This window comes from Rhinatrema bivittatum, chromosome 2, assembly GCF_901001135.1.
Source record: "Rhinatrema bivittatum chromosome 2, aRhiBiv1.1, whole genome shotgun sequence".
NCBI classification, from domain to species: Eukaryota; Metazoa; Chordata; class Amphibia; order Gymnophiona; family Rhinatrematidae; genus Rhinatrema; species Rhinatrema bivittatum.
This window is the reverse complement of record NC_042616.1, coordinates 688,216,253-688,241,312: the sequence shown is the minus strand read 5'-3', so window position 1 is coordinate 688,241,312 and position 25,060 is coordinate 688,216,253.

Below are 25,060 nucleotides of genomic sequence, written 5' to 3'. Positions count from 1 at the left end.
TGGAATCTTGTCTTGCGGCCTTGTCTAAGCAATAATGGGCTGTAAAGGTATGGAGAGAACTCCAGGCAGCAGCCCTGCAAATGTCAGGAAGCGGCACCGAGTGTAGGTGCACTACTGAAGTCGCCATGGCCCTCACAGAGTGTGCTTTAACACGGTCTTGAAGCGGAATGTCTGCTTGCTGATAGCAAAAGGATATGCAGTCTGCTTACCCACAGGCTGCCCCAATTTGATGGAATGGAAAGAGACAAACAATTGAGTGCTTTTCCTGTGGGCAGCTGTATGGTCTAGATAGAAGTCTAGAGCCCGTTTGCAATCAAGGATATGCAGAGCCTGTTCTCCTGCGTTAGAGTGGGGACTGGGAAAGAAGGTAGGTAGTATAATGGATTGATTAATGTGAAACTCCGATACTACCTTAGGTAAGAACTTAGGGTGAGACCGGGCAGAACTTAGGGAGTTCTGCCCGGTCCAGCAGAAGTTTAGTGTAAGGCGGATAGGTAACTAGGGCCTGTAACTCACTAACTCTGCAAGCAGATGTGATTGCCAAAAGAAAAATCACTTTCCATGTGAGATAGCGTAGATCACAGGATTGGAGAGGCTCGAATGGTGGTTTCATGAGCCGACCCAAAACCAGATTGAGGTCCCAAGAAGGGGCCGGAGGGCATAGTGGAGGCTTGAGGTGAAGAAAGCCTTTCAGAAAACGTGCTACGAGGGGTTGTACTGAAATAGGAATATCCCCGACACCTTTATGGAAGGCGGCCACCGCACTGATATACATTCTAATGGAGGAAGTTTTTAGACATGATTATGACAAGTGCCAGAGATAGTCTAGAAACCGAGTAGGAACAGGTAAAGGAATCAAGGGATTGAGAAGAACACCATGACTTAAACCTGTTCCATTTGTATAGGTAAGACTTTCTCATGGAAGGCTTCCGTGAAGCAATCAGGACACGGGAAACTGGCTCCGAAAGGTTAAGTGGCTGAAGAATTAACCTTTCAACATCCAGGCCGTCAGGGACAAAACTTGAAGACTGGGGTGGCGTAGGCACCCGCCGTTCTGAGTGATCAGAAGTGGGTCCATTCCCAAGGAAATGTGCCTGCAAATGGAGAGATCTTGAAGTATTGGATACCTCACTTGGTGAGGCCTGTGAGGTGCTATCAGGATCATGCATCCTTTGTCCTGACGTAACTTCACGAGAGTCTTCGAGAGAAGTGGAAGTGGAGGGAATGCATATAGGAGACCGGTTGCCCATGAGAGGGAGAACGCATCTCTTGGCTGTGAGTGTCGGCTGTGAGTAAGAGAGCAAAAGTTCTCTACCTTGCGGTTTTGAGGTGACGCAAAGAGGTCTACGCGAGGATGACTTCAACGTTGGAATATTGCGTTCGCTACTGTGGGGTTGAGGGACCACTCGTGCGGATGGAAAGTGCGACTTAGGTTGTCCGCCAACACATTGTCCTCTCCCGGCAAATAGGTGGCCCTGAGGTACATTGAGTGGGAGAGGGCCTCCGCCCATATCTGCGCAGCTTCCTGACACAGTAGGGAGGAGCCCGTCCCTCCCTGTTTGTTGATGTACCACATGGCCACCTGGTTGTCCGTCTGAATCAGGATGACCTGATTGGAAAGACGATCCTGAAATACCCTGAGAGCATATCTGATTGCTCGAAGCTCCAGGAAATTGATTTGGTGTTTGGTTTCCTCTGGAGACCAAGTTTCTTGTGTTTGCAAATCGGCCACATGGGCTCCCCAGGTGAGGTTGGAAGCATCGGTGGTGAGAATTATTTGAGGGTCTGGAGCCTGGAAGGGCAGGCCTTGGAGGAGATTGATCTGATTTTTCCACCAGGCTAGAGATTGATGGAGTGAGTCAGTGATATGGACAGTAGTTGATAGAGGTTGGACGGACTGAGTCCATTGTGACCTTAGAGTCCACTGCATGACTCTCATGGCCAAGCGGGCCATTGGGGTAACCTGTACTGAGGACGCCATGTGTCCCAGTAGGATGAGGAAGTGGCGTGCAGTCATGCAGCGCTGAGACTGTAGCTGGTGTGTGAGGGAGATGAGAGTGAGAGCTTGCTGTCAAGGCAGAAATGCCTTTGCCTGCAAGATGTCTAAGTCTGCCTCTATGAATGATAAAGTTTGAGTTGGGACTAAGCAGGATTTTGCGTAGTTGATGAGAAATCCTAGCAAAATCAGAGTGTTTAAAGTAAGACGTAGGGATGACAGAGCAGCTTGCTGAGTGGGAGCCCTGATCAACCAATCATCTAGATAGGGGTAGACGTGAACACCTTGAGTCCTGAGGAAGGCTGCTACTACAACGAGGCACTTGGTGAAGACTTGTGGTGCAGATGCCAGCCCGAATGGGAACACTCGGTATTGATAGTGTTTGGGGCCCCCTAGAAATCTCAGGAACCTGCAATGAGATGGATTTATCGCAATGTGCGTGTACACATCTTGGAGATCAAGAGAGCAGAGCCAGTCTCCTCTTTGCAGGAGGGAACCCAAGGTTACCATCTTGAAATTTTCTCGTTGGAGGTACTTGTTGAGGGCACGTAGGTCCAGAATTGGATGAACGCCTCCCGATTTTTTGGGGATTAGAAAGTACCTGGAATAGAATCCTAGGCCTTGTTGAGAGTAAGGAACTGGTTCTATTGCTCTGGACTGGAGGAGGAGGGAGACCTCCTGCTCCAGGAGTAGTGAATGGACGGATGTTCTCCACGCCGGTAGAGGTGGGGAGTCCAGTGGAATGGAGAGAAAGTTCAGGCGATAACCTTGAGAGATTATGGTAAGGACCCTCTGGTCTGAGGTGATTGTGTGCCACCTGTTGTTGAAATGGCATAATCGACCTTCCACTGGTATCTGAGGCAGTGGAAACTAGCTGCTGCTCTCTATGCAGGAGTCAAAAACCGGAAGCAGGGCACGGCTGAGGAGCTGCTTGCGTCTTTTGTTTACGAGGTTGACGAGACTGGGCCTTTTGGAAAGGTCTCGTGGAACGAGTCCTAGACTGTGGTGGGTAGGACTTCTTTGGATGGAAGAATGACTTTTTAGTATCCTTCCTGAAAGGCTGTTTGGAAGAATACTCAGAAGGCAATAGAGAGAGTTGGCGAAGGGTCTCATGATGGTCCTTGGGTTCCACCACCGTCCGCTGAATCTGTTCCCCAAACAGATTGTCTCCTATGCAGGGCAGATCAGATAATCTATCTTGTACTTCAGAGCAAAAGTCCGAAGACTTAAGCCAAGCCCATCTTCTTGCAGAAATAGCAGTTGCAGATACCCTGGAAGTGGTGTCAAAGATATGATAAGAAGATCTTATTTCATGCTTCCCTGCCTCAAAACCCTTGTGTACTAGGGTTAGAAGTTGTTCCTGGAATTTCTGAGGCAGGGACTCTGCAAAGTCCTGTATCTGCTTGAATAAGACCCTGTTGTACTGGGTCATATACAGCTGGTAAGAGGCGATCCGAGAGATAAGCATCGATCCCTGGAAGACCCGCCGGCCAATGGCATCCAGGAATTTCTGTTCCGTACCTGGGGGAAAGGAAGAGTGGGGTTTTGATCTTTTTGCCCTTTTTTGGGCAGACTCTACAACCACAAATTGGTGATCCAGCTGAGGTTTCTGGAATCCTGGGCCTGACTGGACCAAATAAGTGGTATCAGCTTTTCTGTTGACTGGAGCAATAGAACCAGGGTGTTCCCAGTTCTTTTGAGGAGATCCAAAAGAACCTGGTGAATAGGGATGGAGGTTATTTCCTTGGAAGCATCCAGGAATTGTAACAGCTCCATCATTTGATGTCTGTCATCTTGTTCAGTCTGCAATTGGAAGGGAACCAATTCAGACATTTCCTTCCAAAATTTATGAAGGATAGGTCCTCTGGAGGAGAACGCTTCCTGCTTTCAGTAGGAGAAGGTGGCGATGGCAAGTCATCAGTGTCTTGAGAAGAATCGTCGGTCCAGGTGTCATAGGGATCAGGAACTGCCCCTCTAAAAGCCTGAGAAGGACGGGATGATGGTATTCCTGAAGGTCTTGGTCTAGGTTCTGAAGGCATCAAGGGAAGTGCTGGAGGCACCGAGGAAGGCATCGAGGGCAGTGGTGCAGGCATCGAGGGCATTGATGGATGGATCGGTGGCGCTGATGGGCACATCGGCATCGATGGTTGAGGCATCGGAAGAACTCCTGATGGAGGAATGCGGAACGGTGTTTCCCCTCCCGATGACAGGGTAAGTGGGGAGGGCACTGGAGCCATCGGTGACCCAGGATCCATTGGAAGAAAAGCGGCTATAAGTGCTTCCATCTTCGAGAGCAGTGGTGCCAGTGCTACCGGAATCAGATCAGTGTTCGGTTCCACAATCGGCACCGGTTTCGGTGTCAGAGGAACTTGAAATCTGTGCATCGCCTTACTGATGGCCTCCTGAACCATCCAGTCCAGTTCTTCACGGAGACCTGGAGCAAGAAGCCCCGGCTCCGGAAGGGAAGAAGGAAGCAGAGGCATAGCCAGAGGGACCACCGTTAAAGGCGGAGTCGCGGCTCCCGATACTCATCTGGGTGAGGGTTGCCTCGGTGACTCGGTCGCAGAAAGGGTCGGTGCCTTTTCTGGATGGGGTTTCTTCAATGGCGGCTCGGACGATGGCAAGGTCGAAGATTTTCCTTCCTCGATGGTATCGATGCTGATGTTTCTCTCTACGATCCCCTCGGTCCTGAGGGGGAGTAGAGGTAGTTGAAGGCCAAGAAGTCATTGACGCCGGACAGTCACCGGCCGGTGGCTGATACTGGTGTGAAGTGATTGGTGCCGGTTCAGTCGATGCAAATGACGGCGTCGGCGTTTGAGAACGGAAGAGAAGTTCCATTTTCTCCATTCTGGCCTTGCGACCTTTTGGTGTCATTAAGGCACATTTGGTGCAAGTCAGGACATCATGCTCACATCCGAGACACATTACATAGACTTTATGCAGGTCTGTAATGGACATGGTGCGAGTACAGTCCGGGCACTGATGGAACCCCGACACCATGGCCTTTGAAAAATTTAGCCGCGGTACGGTCGACGGCCAGTAGGCCGTGAGGGCCAAACTCTACGGGAATCGATCGAATGGGTAAAAAACTTACCGGAGTATCGCGGAGTCAAAAATTCAAAGGAGGGACCCCTGTGGGGTATGAAAGTTTTTAGTAATTCCTGGAGGAAAATTCCTGTCAGGAATCTCTGTGGAGCTCCTTAACCCGTGTGCTACTGCTGCTCGGAAAAAAGAAGACTGAAGAGGGACCCCTGCTGGCTGCAGGTTTAGTGCCATGCTGGGCATGCCCAGTAGGTGCCAGTCAAAGTTCTAGAAACTTTGACAAAAGTGTTCCGTGATTGGGCTCCATCCTGTGATGTCACCCATATGTGAGGACTACCATCCTGCTTGTCCTGTGACAACAGGGGGAATTACATTCTCAGGAACCTGCAAAACTTCTATTAAATATCTCTTAAACATCTCTCTAGGAGACATTAAGGGTACTTTTGGAAAACAAATGAACCTTTGATTTTTATTCCTCACAGAATTTTGAAGATTTTCGATTTTTAAAGCCATATGAGCATTTTCCTTAACCAATGCAGCTTGAGTCTGCTGAACTGATTTCACTTGAACACGTAAAGATGAAAATTATTGTTCCAAATCAGCATTTGTAGTGAATAAACCTGAAACGCTCTGAACCAAATCTTTCTGGCTCTGCATTAAGGGAGACAGTTGTTGATGATGAAACTCTGGAGATCTATTATAGCATCCCAAATAGTCTCCAAAGAAAAAACAGAAGGCCTCTGAATCAAAGGTAGTGATACAGAGAGTAACAAAAGTTCACTCACAGCACCTTTGCTGGCTCTTTCGCCGACTCCCTGTCTTCCATCTCGAAAGGTTTCCTCACCTGGCTGTCCAAGTTTAAATGACGGACAAACAGCAGCGGTAGTAACCCTGTCACTCCCCACTAGATTTGCCGATCCCACAACAAGGTCTGCCGGCGTCTCCAGTGACACCCAGGAAACTCTCTCTGCTGCTGGATTGCCAGGTGGTGTTCCCTCTGCCGGGCTCAAGGAGAGAAGGGAGCTCAAATTCCCCTCCCACTCTCTCCAGCGGCTGGGTCCCCAGCACAGGGCTGCTTTGCATGACATGGGCATCCATCGGGCCCGTCAAGGGGAATGTTGGAGGGGCCATTGGGAAAGGCCCAGACCTCGATTTCCTCTTTCTGCCCATCGAGGAAGAAATAAACAGAGGTAACTAAGAAATGAGGAAATTGCCCGAGAGAGATCCACACGCCGAGTACGATCAGTCAGCCATCTTGGATCCACCCCCTCTGGGTCTCACCAGACTGAGGCATTTTATTAAATATTAAAGCTTTGCTTTTATGGATTATTGTGTCATGAGACACAAACACTTGCCTATTATTCTATGTATTTGCTTTCATAATGGCAATACTTTGAACAACTTAGGCCTAGATTCATCATTCTGCTATATTTATAGCAGAAAAACAGCTGGCAAACAAAAGAAGGGGTGAGGGGGCAATAGTGTGCAACTGGTCGCATTGTGGTGGTGCAGGTTCGCCCGATACAGTGCGGCGGCACCACACACTATTGACCCCATAGCACCATGGGAAAAGGTGCAGTTATTTCCCGCGGTGCTGCCGGCAATAATGTGAAAAATTGCCTGGACATAACCCCTCCCTCACTCCTCCCCTTCCCTTAATATGAATAGTACCCTTGCAATATGGCCGCTATCACGTGCAGTAGGGCATTATTGCATGCAATAAGGCCACATCACAGATTGATGAATGGTGTGGCTAATTTGTATAGCTTTGTTGTACTTTGTATCAAAATATCTATACTCACATTCTTAACTGCTAATGGTTTATGATTTGCAAAAATGTAGTATTATAATTTTTGGCACTGTGCTCCCTCAATTAAATGGAAAGAAAATAGTTTTATAAATTATGTATTTGTCTTCATTATCATAAATGAGAAATTGCTTTTTATTTTTTGCATTGTCCATAGTATATTTAGTTAGAAGTTGAAGTTGTTCTTGAAAACAGTCACCCACAAAAATGTCAGTGTATGTTTTACTTCCCTTACTATGGAAATGATTTTCTGAGACCTATTTAGTTGCAATAATATTTTTTATCATGTAATGCATTACATAGATTATTGCGACTAAACTCATAAATAAAATAGAAAAATATCAGATTCATCTCACATACAGTTCAGAGTAGTGAATTCAAACTATATGAATTTTACTGCATTTCTAAAATCCTATTTTCCAAAGAAGCCAATGTACTAGATCAATATTCAGATATAGCCAGCTAAGTAAGTTACTGTAGCTGTGAAAGTCTTATCTGGTTAACTTACACAGGAATTTCAGCAGCACAGGATATTATGCTGCTGAAAGATCCTTTGCATTTTCATAATCTGCTTGTGATTTAACTACTCTGAATAATTTTGTCTTCTGCAAGTTTGATTACCTCACTCAACATACCCCTTTTCAGATGATTTAAAAATATATTAAAAAACATCGGTCCAAGTACAGATATCTGAGGCACTCCACTGTTTACCTTTTACCACTGAGAAAACTTACCATTTAATAGTACTCTCTGAGTCCTTTCTTTTAACCAGTTACTTTGCAGTCCACAAAAGTATATTGCCTCCTGTCCCATGACTTTTTAATTTATTGAGAAGCCTCTCATGGGGAACTTTGTCAAAAGCCTTCTGAAAATCCAAATACACCACATCTATTGGCTCACCTTTATAAACATGTTTATTAACCCCTTCAAAAAAAATGTAGCAGATTTGTGAGGCAAGATTTCCTTTATGTAAATCTATGTTGGGTATATCCCATTAAAACATGTCTATATTTTTTGTGATTTTTGCTCTTTAAAATAGTTCCCATGATTTTTCCTGGCACTGAAGTCTGGTTCACTGGTCTATAGTTTTCTGGATCACCACTGGAGACTTTTTTAAATATTGGGGTTACATTGCCCACTGTCAAGTCTTCAGGTACCAATGGACAATTTTAATAATAGGTTACAAATTATTAGTAATGGATATGAAACTTTATGTTTGAGTTATTTCAAAACTCTGGGGTGTATGCCATCTGGTCCAGGCAATTCGCTACTCTTCAGTGTGTTAGTCTGCCCTAGTACATTTTCCTTAATTTCTGGAATGGCTATCTTCCCCAAATCCTCTGAAGTATTAAGTAAATACCGAAGTATTTAGTATTTCTGCTGTGACCTTTTGTTCCCTAAGTGTCCCTTTAACCTCTTTATCATCTAATGGACCAACTGACTACCTCATAATCTTCCTGCTTCGGATATATTTTTTAAAGTTTTTGTTATGAATTTTTGCCTCTACAGCCAGCTTTTTTTCAAACTCTCTCTTAGCATGTCTTATTAATGTTTCACATTTAACTTGCTTATACTTTTTCCTATTTTTTTTTAGAGATATCCAGGTAAGTAGTGCACCTTAAAAACAAACAAACAAACAAACAGAAGTTGCAGCCTTCCGGCCCATTGTCTGACCCCCCACCCACCACCATGTCTCTACCCCTTCCTCCTCCGCTGTCTGATGAAAAGGTGGTCAAAACCAAAAAATAACATTTTAAACTCCAGCAACACTGATCACCACTGACCCACGCCTCCCCCCACCCTCCTTGCCTAAAAAATCTTACAATTTGCCTCCTCTGCCTCCTCCTACAGAAACCCTCCCTTCCCCATTCCAGGATGACACCTTCCACCCACCCATTACCTGCAAACAGGTCCCCACTGTCCTACTGGGATTGCTGTGCTCAGTGATCCCAGCTGCTTCCAGCATTATTACCTCCCAAGGCCTCCCGTCACTTCCACCTACCCTGAAAAATGCTGGGGCTAGGATCCTTCTCTGGCTCCAACTTACACAGTCCGGTATGGATCCATTGGTGAGGCCTTGGCCCATGCCGAAGCTGCGGCCTTGCATAGGCTGAGGACGCGGTAGGTTGTCACAACTTCAGCCTCGGCCTATGCAAGGCCAAAGCCTCAGCCTAGGTCGGAGCCCAGGCCCAAGCCTGATGCCAGAGACTGGCTCAGAGGTTGGGTCCTGATGCCACACCTAGGCTAGAGCCCTGGACCCATGCCCAAAGCTGTGGCATGGAACAGAACCAGGTCCTGATGCCGGGGCCTGAATAAAGACCCAGGCTTGACGTCTGGTCCCAGCTGATTGGTCGAGTTGGGTTGCTTAAGCCTTGTCCTAGGCCAGGGCCCAGGCCAGATGCTGGGGAGAGTCAGATTCAGGCCCAAAGCCCAGGCCTTGGAGAAGCTATCAAGACGTCCTCTTCTTCTTTTCTTCTTCAACTGAAGGCATCTGCTGGGGTTGTGCTGGAGTTAATTAACTCTGGCACAATCACCCCAGCAGACAGCACCATTTTGATATAAGGCATTACTGGTGTAAATGCGCCGGATTTAATTAACTCCAATATGACCCCAGCAGATGGCGTCTGGTGAAGAAGACAAAAATAAAGAAGAGGTGCTCCGAGACCTAGGCTCCAAGCCTGTACCTGACTCTAGGCTGAGGACCCAGTATCAGGCTTGGGTTGAGGTCATGACCCAGCCTAGCCGCTTCCGTGAATACCCAAGACAATGGCGTCAGCCCTGGTCTAGGCTGAGACCCTGGCATTGCACTTAGACGTAGGCCACGGCCCCTGTTCAGATCTCGGGCTTAGGTCACAGCCCTTGTATGGGCCTCGGGATATGCCCTAGGCAAGGCCCCGGCTTCAGGCATAGGCCTAGGTCTGATGCATTCATTTAAACATATTCAATGAATAAGTTTTGTTTCATTCGAGGGTCCTTAATTTGTTTTGGGGTCCTGAATCAAATTACCTTTATTCATTAAGTTTTGTACATTTGTTTTAAACAAATGTACATCAAACATACTGGATTTAGGAAGTGGGAATCACGTTAATGGAAGGGAGCCACAGGTAGAGGGAATATAAAGATTTTCTTTCTTTTATTCACCTAGTCAGACCTGAGGTTTAATCTGCCCATGGAAGGGGGAGAGACAGAGGAGCACTGTGTGCAAGGGAGGGAGAGGGGGTGAAGGAAAATGTAGAATATAGCATATTAAGGGGGGAGAAAAAAGGGATGTTGAACATTATGAGAAGGAGGGAAAGACAGAGGGGGCTGAATGCAGGGTAGAGGGTGGCAGGGCAGAGAGGGGGGTGGATAGATAGGTGAGAAAAGGGGAGTTAGAAGATGGAGAGCAGAGAGAGGGGATTTGGTGGAGAAAAAGGATAGGGGACAGAGGGAAGGCAGATCAGGGTAAAAGGAGGGGAAGCAGAGAGAAGAGTAGAGAGCAGGTGAAGAGATGGGAAGGGACAGACAAAAGTATAGGTAGTGAATATTGGATGAAGATGGAATTGTCTGTACCAGAGTACTTATTTTTAAAAGCATTTAAGAAGCCATGCCCATGAGCAGTCAGTTTAAGGAGGTGCAGAGAGATGATTTTTAAAATTGTCCACCTTCTATGTGCTGGGTAAATAGGCATTCTTATGTGTGAGGTGAAGATAGGGTTTACATTTATACCTACGCTTGCATTTTCTAAAGAATGGATGTAATTCTTTCTGAAAAGAACTACCTGCACATATTAGAAGACTTTACACAGTCTTAAATTATCTCCTATAAGGGTAATTTTAAAACAGTCCTGCCTCAGGCTAAAGTATATGGAGTAGATATTCAGAAATATTCAGCTAAGTGAGTTAGAATGGCTATGCTGCTGAATATATCCAGATAAGTTCCTAATAAGCTGGAAACATTTTATCTGGCTAACATTAGAACTGCAGGTCTAACATATCTGGCTAACATAGTGATGATAGTCACTTCTCTGGCAAAGCAAGCTGGATAAGTAATTCCTCCCCATTAGGCTGACATTCCAGATAAATACTTATCCGGCTAATTGGTGGTTGCTGAATGGGACAGATATTCAGCAGTTGCCACTTAGCTGGTTAATTCCCTATTTATCCAGCTAAGTAGAGCTGAATATCGGCTTCCCTGGATATAAAGTACCTGCAGATTTCAGGCCAAATCTTCAGAGCAAGCATGCGCATAAGTCCACTGTAAAAACTAGCAGGTTGCTCCAGTACACATATTCACGTACCTCCATATCAGGTGAACTTTCTGAATGTACATTTACATGTATTCATTTGGAAATTGAAAGTATACATGTTAATGCTTTCCTAATTCCACTCTCGAACACCTCTTTTTCATGTAGGTAAAAATACAGATAAAATGCAGTTTTGTATATGTTTTTGCACACGCAACCCCCTAATTTATTTCAAATCTCCATAAAACAGGGTTTTATGCATTTCATTCACTTTGAAAATCAAGCTCTATATGTACAAAATTTTGTAAACACTTTGGGCTGCGCGCGAATGACACGGATTTTAAAAGCCACTAAATATGTGCATATATGCGCATGTATGAGCTAAAAGAAAATAGACAGAAAAGGGAAGGACATGAACATTGCTTTGTGGGGCCAACAGTTATGCATATAAATCCATATTTTAAAACTGGAGGCCACAGCACGCAGCGGCTTGTTATCCATGTATATTTGCTGTTGCTCCTGATAAGGTGTAAGTCTGCAGAAATCACATTTTAGGCTTAACATGACAGGGTTCAACTGGGGCGTATGCATGCTAAAGAGCCAGAAGGGTCTGGTTGACCTCAAGATAGACGGGCAAACTGGTAGACTCCTTGGTAAAAGTGGGAATGTACTTCGCGTGAGCATGTTTTAAAATCCGCTTACCTACACGTATTAAAGCTGACAAAGTCCTAAGGAAGATACTTGAAGTATGTTTGCTCGATTAATGGCTTAAAATTAGGAGTACATGTTGCGTCGAAGGTGGACCCTTGGGCTAAGGTGGGGTTGACGCAACCCGTAGGTGAGGACCTACGGGACCCAACGCTGGCAGGTGGAGTGGGCTGAAGGCGAGGCCGCTGGAGCTTCACTAAAACCAGCCCTCATTCCCTGCAGGTTGAGCCTTTGGGTGCCGGGGCCAGCAGGACTTAGGTGGACCACGAGGTTGAATAGCGAGAGAGGTTGGTTCAGCCCAGAGGCAGCAGATGATAGGTGGCATAGTCCTACTCTGGTATGAGTAAGGTACTAGAACTCGGGTGCCAATGGAACAAAGGCTGACTGAGGGCGCTCGAGCAAAGATAGGCCGAAGCCTAATAAGTCCACGTTCAGGGAGTAGGCTAGGAGAGGCGTCAATGACAGCTTGGATCAGGGCCGGTGTCAATATAGAAGTCGTGGCAAGCAATGCTGAGATCTGATCATGAAGAAGTCAATAGCATTGTCAATCGAAGCAATGGTTAAGGTCTGGAGATAGGCTGTAGCATAGTCAGGTATAGCGGAGGTCTGCGTCTAGAGATAGGCTGAAGCGTAGTCAAGCAAAGCAAAGTCGATATCCGTGTAGTCAATCCAAAGCATAGGCAGGGCAGGAACGAAGAGATCAGGAACCAGGAACAACAAGGGTCAGGAGAAGAGAGTAGAGACTAATCTCTCACAGCAACGAGTACTCAAGTAGCGAGAAGACCTGCTGCAAAGGCAATGCTATGGAGTGAGGCCTGAGCTTAAATACACTGAGGAATTTGATGTCATCATCCGTGGCCGCGGCCAAGTTCCCGCCGCAGGTCCTTCATAAGGATCAGCGATGCACGCCCGTGTGCCTAGGGAAGGGCACGGTGCCGGTAGTGGTGTCTCTCTGTGGGCCACGCGGAGAAGCCCGACGAGCAATGGCATCTTGACCTGAAACGCTGGGTACTATGGCGGAGCTAGAGGCACCGGGGGCGGCTCAAGGTTGGAGTTGGTGGCCCACCACCTCTTGCGAGGAGGAACCATAAGCTGGAGTCTGTATAAGAAGGTAAGAGAGCCGTGCCGCGGGTCTGCCATGGACGGCATGCATAACAGTACCCACCCCCCACCCCCCTTTTGTCCCCCTCTTGGAGGTCGGGGTTTGCTCGGATGGGCACGATGATAGTTCAGGAGGAGAGTCTTGTCCAGGATGTTCTGAGCGCTGGTTCCCACAAATTTTCTTTGGGTCCGTAACCCTCCCCAGAAAGGAGGTATTCCCACCGGCGGCCCCTTCGGCGGATGTCTAGGGCTTTGTGTACCTTGTACATCGTATCGGATTCTGCCACCAATGGAGATGGCTCCGGAGCCTTCCGTGCAGGCCAGAACCACAGGTTTTAAGAGCAATACATGAAATGTATTATGTATTTCCAGCGTAGGAGGCAGCCTGGTATACAACGGATCCAATGTGTCGGGTAACTGAGAAAGGACCAATATATCTAGGAGCAAATCTCTGGGACGGTATTCGAAGTCGGATATACTGAGTACTTAACCAGACTTTCTGGCCAGGGAGGAATTCAGCCAAGCGACGTTGACTGTCAGCAGTCTTCTGGGCCCGGGCAGCGGCCTGACGCAAGCGGAAGATTGTTTTCTCCCATAAGATCTTAAGGGAATCTGCAGTAGCCTGTGCTGCAGGGGACAGCACTGATAGATATGGGTAATGGTGGTTGTGGTTGATGGGTAATGGTGGTCGTGGTTGTTTCCCGTAGACAATAGAGAATGGTGATGTTCCAGTAGCAGTGGCAAAATGAGAGTTGTGAGAAAACTGCACCCAGGATAAAAGTTTGGACCAATTGTCTTGGCAGTCATTGCTGTAAGCGTGCAGGAAGGCCTTCAAGGAGTGATTCATTCGCTCAGCTTGTCCGTTAGCTTGGGGATGATAGGCAGTTGTTAAGCTGATATTAATACCAAATTTTCGGCAAAGGGCGCACCAGTGTCTGAAACAATGTCCTTGGGTATACCATGCAGTCTAAAGATATAGTTGAAGAATAAACATGCTAACTCTGGAGCAGATGGTAGGCCCGGTAGACGGACGAAATGGGCCATTTTTGAAAATCGGTCTATGGTTACCCATTTTATGGTGTGACCCTTTAAAGGCAGTAAATCCAGAATGAAATCCGTAGACAGGTGTGTCCACGGTTCCTCGGGTAATGGACATGGTTGTCGAAGACCCCAAAGTCAACCGACTGGGGGCTTTTGCTGTGCACAGATGTTACAGGATTCGACAAATGCTTTAGCGTCGGAGACTATGGTGGGCCACCAGAAAAACCGCTGGAGCAGTGCCAAGAACTGTGCTCATCCTGGGTGACCGGTGAATTTGGAATCATGTACCCAGCAGAGAACTCTTTCTCGGAGTCATCGGGGCACAACTGTATTTCCAGCAGGAACTGGGTAAGTGGCAGATAGACAAATAAGGCCGGGTCTATTATATGAGTAGGTTATTTCGGAGTATCTTCAGGCTCGAAGGATGATGATAGGGCATCTGCCCAGAGATTCTTGTTGGCAGGGCGATAGCAAAGTTCGAAATCGAACCTGGAAAAGAACAAGGCCCATCGAGCTTGACGGGCATTGAGAGGTTGGGCTTGACTCAAATGTTCCAGATTCCTATGATCGGTGAACACAGTGAATTTGTGTTGTGCGCCCTCTAGCTATGGGCACCACTCTTCAAGGGCCAATTTTATGGGAGTAGCTCACGATCCCCTATAGTGTAATTTTGCTCTGCAGAGGAAAATTTATGGGAGTAAAAGGAGCATGGAACTATGGTACCAGAGGTGGTGCATTGACTCAGGACTGCCCCAGCACCAATGGCAGAAGCATCGATTTCCACTAGGAAAGGATGGTTTGAGTCGGGGTGATGTAAGCAGGACCCTTTCTGGAAGGCCTCTTTAAGGTGAAGGAAGGCTGCGACGGCCTCCGGCGTCCAATTTCGCGTATTTTGACCTTTACGGGTTAAGGCCGTCAGTGGAGCAGCCAGGGTAGAATAATGTGGGATGAAATGACGATAGTAGTTGAGGAATCCCAGGAAGTGCTGGAGAGCCTTGAGACCCATAGACTGTGGCCAATCCCAGATTCCTTTTAATTTGCCTGGGTCCATCGAAAACCTTTGTCGGGAGATAATATAACCAAGGAAAGGTGGGCTGGATTTCTTGAACAAGCATTTGTCCAATTTCGCAAACAGATGGTTCTCATGAAGACGTTGAAGGACGGTTCGGACATCAATGCGATGGGTGTTGCGGTCTTTGGAAAAGACAAGGATATTGTCCAGGTAAGCCACGACTTTAGTGTATAGCAGATCTCTAAAAATGTCATTCATCATTCGTTGGAATACTGTGGGCCGTTACAGAGGCTAAAGGGCATCATCAGGTATTCGTAGTGCCCGTCTCGAGTGTTAAAGGCAGTTTTCCAAATATCATTGGGATGGATTCTTAGCAGGTTATATGCTCCGCGTAGATCTAGCTTTGTAAATATAGATGCACCCTGAAGATGATCAAACAATTCGGAAATTAATGACAAGGGATACTTATCCTTATGAGTGATGGCGTTTAGGCCATGGTAGTCAATATATGGCCTATGTGACCCATCTTTTTTGGTCACAAAAAAAGAATCCTGCCCCAGCAGGAGTAGAGGGGTAGATGAATCCCTTCGCAAGATTTTCTTGGATGTATTCCGTCATAGCCCTCGTCTCAGCGAGAGACAGGGAGAGATGTGCATCCTCGAGGAGGTGTGGTCCCTGGAAGGAGATCGATAGGACAATCAAACCTTTGGAGAGGCAGAAAAAGGTCAGCTTTTTGCTTGGAGAACACGTCCTCAAAGTCTGTGTAAGGGGCCGGTATGCCAGAATATGTGGCAGCCAGAGGAACTATGGATGGAGGTATTGCTTTCTGGAGGCAGGACTGGTGGCAGGCGGGACCCCACTCCACCAGTTGCAGTGAACCCCTGTTGAATTGGGGAGAATGCTTCTGTAGCCAAAGGAGTCTAAGAACTACTGGGTGGATGGATTTCTCCAACACTAACAATTCAAGTTCCTCAGTATGTAAGGCACCAGTGCGTATATGTCCCTATTCGTTGTATTCGTGAGGTCACAAAACGTATGGCGAACCCCCACGAATATCTAACAAATAACGCCCCCCCCCCTCCTGACCCCCCCAAGACTTACCAAAAGTCCCTGGTGGTCCAGCGGGGGTCCTGGAGCGATCTCCTGCACTCGGGCTGCTGGCTGCCGGTATTCAAAAAGGTGCCGATAGCCTTTGCCCTCACTATGTCACAGGGGCTACCGGTGCCATTGGTTGGCTCCTGTCACATGGTAGGAGCAATGGATGGCCGGCGCCATCCATTGCTCCTACCATGTGACAGGGGCCGACCACCAGGGACTTTTGGTAAGTCTTGGGGGGGGGTTAGAAGGGTGGGGGGGTTGTAGTTAATTAAATTTAAAGGGTTGGGATGGGGTTTTTTTTGGGAAACAAATACATACGTAACTAATGAATGGATCGGGGTCCCCAAGAATGGATGCAACGGATTTGGCTCCCCATGAATATGAATACCGAATGGGACGAATCCGTCCCTGCTGCACATCCCTAGTAACAGTTCACTTAGGTGCATTAGGAGTATTTTAAATCATATACACAACTGTGCACATGATTTAAAATTCCAGCATTTGTCCGTGTGTATGGGCTCCTGTGTACTGTTTTAAAGTTACTGTCTTTGGGAATAGTTTTACAACTGCCTGCATAGACAAAATGGCAATTTACCCATAGACTTTACATCAATTTTCAAAGAGAAAATTATCCCACCAAAGCTACCTACACAGTATTATACCTGGTAATGTCTCCATCCCTACCCCTCCCACAGGAAAGTAAAAATAAGCACACACTTTTACTCTCATCTTAGACAGGCAATTTGGTAAAAGCCTATTTACTCAAATAACGCATTGTTTTACATTCAGAGATAGCATTGAAAATTGCCCTCTGGAAAGATTTATTAAAAAGTTCAGTCTCTTTGATTCTTACTTGATGCACTTTATATACAGTATCCACTTCTTTGGATATGTCAGAAATAAAATAATTATTGAAAAATACCATTTATATTAGCCTTTATTTGGTCTTTTGAAGACTGGGATACTTTAGGGATTTGGACCCCTTTTCCCCTGTGTCACTTAGGCTATTTTTGGGCTACATCTTGTCTTACTTTGGGTTACAAACCCTTTTTAAAACTTGTCAACTCTAGGTGGAGGAACTGTAGAGGAAGGAAGCATCAGTTTTGGTGGCATCAGTTTTGGTGGAATCCTTGCAGGTAGTGGAATTGCAGAGGATGGTGGAAACTATGCTGGTGGTGAAACTTCAGGGGTAGGTTGCATTCAAGAGACCTTTGGCTGCCAAGGATTGACCCATGCTGGCTATGGCTACCATGGAGGCATGTGGTCAAGCATCTTCCTCAAAATGTTGCTAATTCCACGCATTTCCTCCTACAGCACCTGTCTTAACTCCCTGCAGCTCCCCTTATAGCACTTTTATAATGCCCTACATTTCCTTCACCCAGAGGAGGAAATGTAGGGCAGAAGTAACAGCCACAAGATGATAATTTTGGACAACCAAGCAGCTCTCTTTAGGAGTGATTGGCAACCTTATATCTGGACATGGTGATTTGCTCAGATTTTCCCCTCCTGGATGGCTGTCCTTCCCCTCCTCTGGAGGAAGTAGATCTGGAATATGCGGCTCATCATATCTGGGATAGTTCTCATCCTCATGCTCTGCCTGATTCTGCTCCTCGTGTCCTTCCTTATCCATTTGCTTCTCCTGTTTACCATCAACAAACTCATGGAATTCATCTTCTTCAGACTCAATTGTTGTCTCTGGATTGAATGGGGGCCCAGAAGATGGCTAAGCCTGAACTCTGGAGCCAGGTGCATCTGAATCATGATGAGCTTCTTTTCCTGCAAGTAGATAAAGTCAAAAACTGTGACAACTAGCTGTTTCATTCATGCCTTCGCTCTCTCAATTCCCACTGGACCACCACTAAGGCATGGGTATCAGCCAAAGGGGCCCCACACAAATTCCTCAAGATACTAATCTCCTTTCAACAACCCAGTATCCTTGGCTCTCTCTGCAAACAATATGCTCTTATAGGCTAATACATTCAAGTCTCCAAATACTGGAGGTGTATGGCAAGGGGTTATGCATTACAGCAGACCCTACCAGCTTTTGAGACCATAGACAATCTGCATCTATATAGATATTAGAGATGAGAATCGTGTGATCGATCGTCTTAACGATCGATTTCGGCTGGGAGAGGGAGGGAATCGGATCGTCGCAGTTTGGGTTTTTTAAATATCGTGTAAATCGTGTAAATCAAAAACCGGCACACTAAAACATCCCTAAAACCCACCCCGACCCTTTAAAATAAATCCCCCACCCTCCCGAACCCCCCCAAAATGCCTTAAATTACCTGGGGTCCAGTGGGGGAGAGGGGAAGGGGGAGGGCGGGAAAACCGGCACACTAAAACAACCCTAAAACCCACCCCGACCCTTTAAAATAAATCCTCCACCCTCCCGAACCCCCCCAAAATGCCTTAAATTACCTGGGGTCCAGAGGAAGGGTCCCGCTGTGATCTTTTACTCTCGGACCTCCGGTGCGTTGTAGAAATGGCGCCGGCGCTACCTTTGCCTTGTCATATGACAGGTCAAAGGTAGCGCCGGCGCCATTTTGTTTTTTGTCCCCCGACGTCAGGAGCGTAGGAGATCACTCCCGGACCCCCGCTGGACCCCCAGGGACTTTTGGCCAGCTTGGGGGGGCCTCCTGACCCCCACAAGACTTTCCAAAAGTCCAGCGGGGGTCCGGGAACGACTTCCTGCACGCGAATCGTTTTTCCGTACGGAAAATGGCGCCGGCCATATGGCATATGGCCGGCGCCATTTTCCGTACGGAAAAACGATTCGCGGTAGGAGATCGCTCCCGGACCCCCGCTGGACCCCCAGGGACTTTTGGCCAGCTTGGGGGGGGGCCTCCTGACCCCCCAAGACTTGCCAAAAGTCCAGCAGGGGTCCGGAACGACCTCCTGCAGTCGAATCGTGTTGCCGTACGGCCGGCGCCATTTTGCGCCATTTTGCGAATCGTTTTTGTGCAAAATGGCGCCGGCCGTACGGCAACACGATTCGACTGCAGGAGGTCATTCCGGACCCCCGCTGGACTTTTGGCAAGTCTTGTGGGGGTCAGGAGGCCCCCCCAAGCTGGGCAAAAGTCCCTGGGGGTCCAGCGGGGGTCCGGGAGCGATCTCCTACCGCAAATCGTTTTTCCGTACAGAAAAAACGATTCGCGGCAGGAAGTCGTTCCCGGACCCCCGCTGGACTTTTGGCAAGTCTTGTGGGGGTCAGGAGGCCCCCCCAAGCTGGCCAAAAGTCCCTGGGGGTCCAGCGGGGGTCCGGGAGCAATCTCCTACGCTCCTGCCGTCGGGGGACAAAAAAACAAAATGGCGCCGGCGCCACCTTTGCCCTGCCAGGTCAAAGGTAGCGCCGGCGCCATTTCTACAACGCACCGGAGGTCCGAGAGTATAAGATCACAGCGGGACCCTTCCTCTGGACCCCAGGTAATTTAAGGCATTTTGGGGGGGTTCGGGAGGGTGGGGGATTTATTTTAAAGGGTCGGGTGGGTTTTAGGGTTGTTTTAGTGTGCCGGTTTTCCCGCCCTCCCCCTTCCCCTCCCCCTTCCCCCGATTTACGATTTTTTGACGATAAATCCGGGGAATTGTTATTGTATCGCGGCTCTAACAATTTTTGACGATTTAAAATATATCGGACGATATTTTAAATCGTCAAAAAAACGATTCACATCCCTAATAGATATGTATATAGTTAGATAAGTTATTGTTGTAAAGGTATGCAAGTATCTTCATGTTATACATACAAATAGTACTGACCTTGTCTGCCTCCTGATCATGAGGTGTCTTGCTGTCTAACTTCTCAGGCTGCAGCCTCTGCAATAGTGCTCAACACCATCCATTCAGCAGATTTGAAAGTTATTTGGCCAGTTATCCTCTCTGCCCTCATATTGGCCTATTTTTCCTTTACCTTTCATCAAAAGTTTCTCCATGTAAGTCTAAGGTCTCGCACATTTCTGTTGTTGTGAAAGATGGCATTCAGTATGTGGTGGATTATCTTCCAGTTCTGTTCTTTCTGGTAAGAATTCACTTTCTCTGATCCTTTATCATAGAGTATGCTCTGTACTTTCATCTCCTCTCTCGCCAGAAGGTACACTTCCCAGGATTGGAATTTTGGCTTCCTTAGCAGAGACCTTTCCCACCTGGCATGTTGCTGTTTAGAGTATTAGCAAAAAGACCTGAGATTATATACTCTCATAAGCACCTAATTAATAGCTAAATACAATTTGATGAGAATTAGAATTACACACCTAAAATGTGTTTACTTTTATAAAATACAGTATAAATATTTGCCTGATACATGTATATGCATATTTCTTCTTAAAGTATGCATATAAATGTCTCTTTTTTTGTACAAGTAATATCTTATAGTATGTGTATAGAGTGGTCCTATGTTCAAAATAATTTGTGTGAGGACTCCAAGGCATATCTCATTATCTCAAGCACGTTTCCTTTTTAGATTGGCCCTAGCTCACTACATTCATAGGATGTAGATTGTCTAGCCCTTTGGCTGTTTACTAGAAGACAGAGTGTTGAAACAAATGTTTCCTGTGAGATATATTTGCTATATTTTTTATGGTTCTTAATCTACATGATTTTATGGGGATCTGGTGTGGGTAAGCCAATGCTGACCTTGCTTCATGTGGCTCCAGTTGCACTCCAATGGACAGTATATGGGTCCATCTCCATTATATCAGGCCAGCTTTGTGATATGACAAGGTACTGTTCTGCAATAAGATTCTCAGATAGCTCTCTGCTGTGTTTTCTATATATGTTAGTTACTTTATTTGATATACCAGCTTTAAGTAAAACATCAAAGTGGTTTACAATAATAATATCATCAACAGAAAGATATAGTATAATAAAACAAAATAAATACAATAAAACAAAATATAGTAATATAACACATACTACTCGATAAATACACTAAAATTCCTGCAAAACCAGCTAATCAAAAATAGACATGAATCCCAGTAAACAAATGCATAGTTAAATAAGCATTGTTAGAAACAGGGGTGTTTAGTGTGCCCTTGGGCTTCAGCCCGACCCCAGATGGATCCAGGACCGAACCGAGGGTTGGCGACGTGTCCCAGCCTGGCAGAACACGGTCTTACCCTCTGCCAGGCCTGCAAGCTCCCAGAGCCAACAACAGATGATGTTGGTAGGGGAACGGTCCTCTGACTGTTCCAAGCCTTTTCGGACCTCCCTCTTGAATCGGCATGGAGCAGCAGGCCGGCCTGAGGATGAGGGCAGACGGAGGCCTTGACACGAAGACATGACACCAAGGTTGATGCGACAGCATCGGAGACGAGGGTTGAAGCAAAGACATGACACCAGGGCGGATGTGACGGCATCATAGGTGGGGAACTTGATGAAGTCCAGACGAGATGAGAAGCTGGGAAGGAAGACATTGGCACTGTCTTTCAGGGCACCCTACACAGCCCACCTACATGGGTGGACCCAATGGGCTGCTCGCGGACCATCCTGTCCCACCTCGCGCCCTACACAGCCTAAGGAGACTGGTCACGGACCACGCGGAGAATGGGACAAGCGCAGGAAAGGAATCCAGCTGGCAGAGGCTCCAGAGACCGGAACAGGAACCAGACGGAATGGATTTACCCTGATGGAGGTCACCTGGAGGACTAAGAGAGCTGGAACATTGCAGAACAGACATCAGGAAGATCAGACACCAGGACACCTGGACGGGGACCTCAAGCAATGAAGACATGGTTCAAAACACAGACGAGACGAGGAGCTCCACGAAGAAGACAAGGACCTCTCGGAGAGCTGGACAGCAGGAGCATCCAGAGACGAAGTAACTCCAATGCAAGACAAGGCTGACTGGCAATTGGTCCTTTTATAGGGCTGCAGACAGGAGACTCCCTGGCAGGAGTTTGGAAGGCCCACACCTAGCTGGGCCTTCCAGCTAGGTGTGGGCCTTCCCACACCTAGCTGGAAGTGCTGCGGGCCGGCCCCTAGGGAGAAGGGCATGGCCCAAACCAGGAAGTCCATGCAGACACAAGCAGCCTGAGGCAGGCCCCAAGAACACTGAGGTCTCCTAGGCCCTGGAGCAAATCCTGAATAGTTCGTAGGCGAGACCCCGGCTTCGGAGCGGCCTCCAGGAAGAGGTAAGGAGCCTCCCGTAGCACTGCTACAGGAGGGTTCATAACAAGCATGTCTTTAAGCTCTTTTTAAATCTTACCAAATTCAGCTCACAGGGCAATAGAAGTATAATGAATTCCACAAGATTGGAGCCTGATAAATGAATGCAAAACAGTGAGTTGCCTTAACCCTAATCTCTATGAGAGAAGGCACCCACAAAAACTCTAACTGTGAAGAGCATAAAGATTTCCCAGGAACATGACAGATCAACAAATTTGCCTAGATACTGGGGATGACTCACATTTAGTGCTTTAAAAGTGAAAAGCAATATCCTGAACCTTATTCTGCACAAAACTAGAAGCCAATAAAAATGTGACAAAATTGAACCCATGTGATCGAACTTCCTTAATCCATAAATACTGGGACAGATTTTAAAAGCCCTGCGTGCGTAAATCCAGCCGGATTTTCACGCGCAGGGGAATTGCGCACCGGTGCACCTATGTTGCATAGGCCACCAGCGCGCGCAAAGCCCCGGGATGCGCGTAATCCTCAGGGCTTTGCTTGGGGGGCATGTCGGTGGGGTGTGGGGGTGGCGCGGCACTCGGGGGCGTTCCGGGGGCAGGGCCGTGGGCATGGTGTCTGCCTGGGGGGCGTTCCGGGGGCATGGCCGAGGCCTCTGAACCAGCCCCCGGGCCGGGGAATGGCGCGCCGGCAGCCTGCCTCAGGCAGGCATAACTTTCTTTACAAATGTAAGGGGGGGGATTTAGTTAGGGCTGGGGGGTGGGTTAGGTAGGGGAAGGGAGGGGAAGGTGGGGGGGGGGCAGAAAAAAGTTCCCTCCGAGGCCGCTCCGATTTCGGAGCGGCCTCGGAAGGAACGGAGGCAGGTTGCTCGGTTCGGCACGCGCAGTTTGCACAATTGCGCACCCCCCTGCGCGTGCAGACCCTGGATTTTATAACATGCACGCAGCAGCGTGCACATGTTATAAAATCGGGCGTAGATTTGTTCGCGCCAGGTTGCGAGAACAAATCTACGCCCGCGCATAACTTTAAAAATCTACCCCATTCTTTGCAGCAGTATTTTGCAACAATTGCAATCTCCTCAAAGAAGAAATTGGGAGTTGCAATAATCAACTCAACTAAACACTAGAGCAAGGGTGGCCAACTTCACTTGGGAGAGCCACAAATAGGCCATGTTTTTAGAATACTCACAATGAATGTGCTTGAGATAGATTTGCATCAATGGAAGAAGTGCATGCAATTGTAGCAGTCATATTCATTATGGATATCCTGAAAAGCAGGCCTGTTTGTGGCTCTTGAGGACTGGAGATGGCCATTCCTGCACTAGAACATGACAGTTTAATAAGGTCAGATCTAATCAAAAAAGGTTTCAAGTGCCTAATAAAATGAAGGTTATAAAAACAAATATGAAAAGATACAAATTGATGGGTCATAGTGACACAGGAACCATTCTTTACCAGAATAGAAATCACATTTGTAAGCAGAAAACAAGCAGGAGGAGGAATTGGTAATATCTCCCTCTTTCTACTTATTCATAGCACCCTAGACTATTTTGGATTCACCTTAAGTTTAAGAACAAGCATCCAGTGTTCAATTCTATGAAGACACATACAAATTTTCAGCTCCTCAAGATTCAATTGGTGGCTATATGCCACCATCTGCAAAAAAAGACAGTAAAACCTGCTTCCCATACAAGTGTAGCCAGGGGAGCTAAATACAAATAAAGAAAGCATCCAATACCGAACATTGAGGAACCCCGCACAATAAAGGCCTGGAAAAATCTTTCAGATGGATAGGATTTAAACCATCCAAGCGTCAATCCACTTATCTCCAATTCCTCTAGACAAGCCTCTAATAACACATGGTTAATAGAGATGTGAATCGTGTCCTCGATCGTCTTAACGATCGATTTCGGCTGGGAGGGGGAGAGAATCGTATTGTTGCCGTTTGGGTTTTAAAAATATCGTGAAAAATCGTTAAAATCGTGAGCCAACCCCCTAAAACCCACCCCCGACCCTTTAAATTAAATCCCCCACCCTCCCGAACACCCCCCAAATGCTTTAAATTACCTGGGGATCCAGCGGTGGTCCAGAACGGCGGCGGTCCGGAACGGCCCCCTCAATTGAATCCTTTTGTCTTCAGCCGGCGCCATTTTGCAAAATGGCCACCGCAAAATGGCGGCGGCCATAGACAAAAACGATTCGACGCAGGAGGTCGTTCCGGACCCCCGCTGGACTTTTGGCAAGTCTTGTGGGGGTCAGGAGGCCCCCCCAAGCTGGCCAAAAGTTTCTGGGAGTCCAGTGGGGTTCAGGAAGCGATTTCTTGCCGCAAATCGTTTTCCGTACGGAAAATGGCGCCGGCAGGAGATCGACTGCAGGAGGTCGTTCAGCGGCGGTCCGGAACCCCCGCTGAACGACCTCCTGCAGTCGATCTCCTGCCGGCGCCATTTTCCGTACGGAAAACGATTCGCGGCAAGAAATCGCTTCCTGAACCCCGCTGGACTCCCAGAAACTTTTGGCCAGCTTGGGGGGGCCTCCTGACCCCCACAAGACTTGCAAAAAGTCCAGCGGGGGTCCGGAACGACCTCCTGCATCGAATCGTTTTTGTCTATGGCCGCCGCCATTTTGCGGCGGCCATTTTGCAAAATGGCGCCGGCTGAAGACAAAAGGATTCAATTGAGGGGGCCGTTCCGGACCGCCGCCGTTCTGGACCACCGCTGGATCCCCAGGTAATTTAAAGCATTGGGGGGGGGGGGGTTCGGGAGGGTGGGGGATTTAATTTAAAGGGTCGGGGGTGGGTTTTAGGGGGTTTTAGTGTGCCGGTTTTCCTGCCCTCCCCCTTCCCCCGATTTACGATTTTTTAACGATAAATCGGGGGAATTGGTATTGTATCGTGGCCCTAACGATTTAAAAT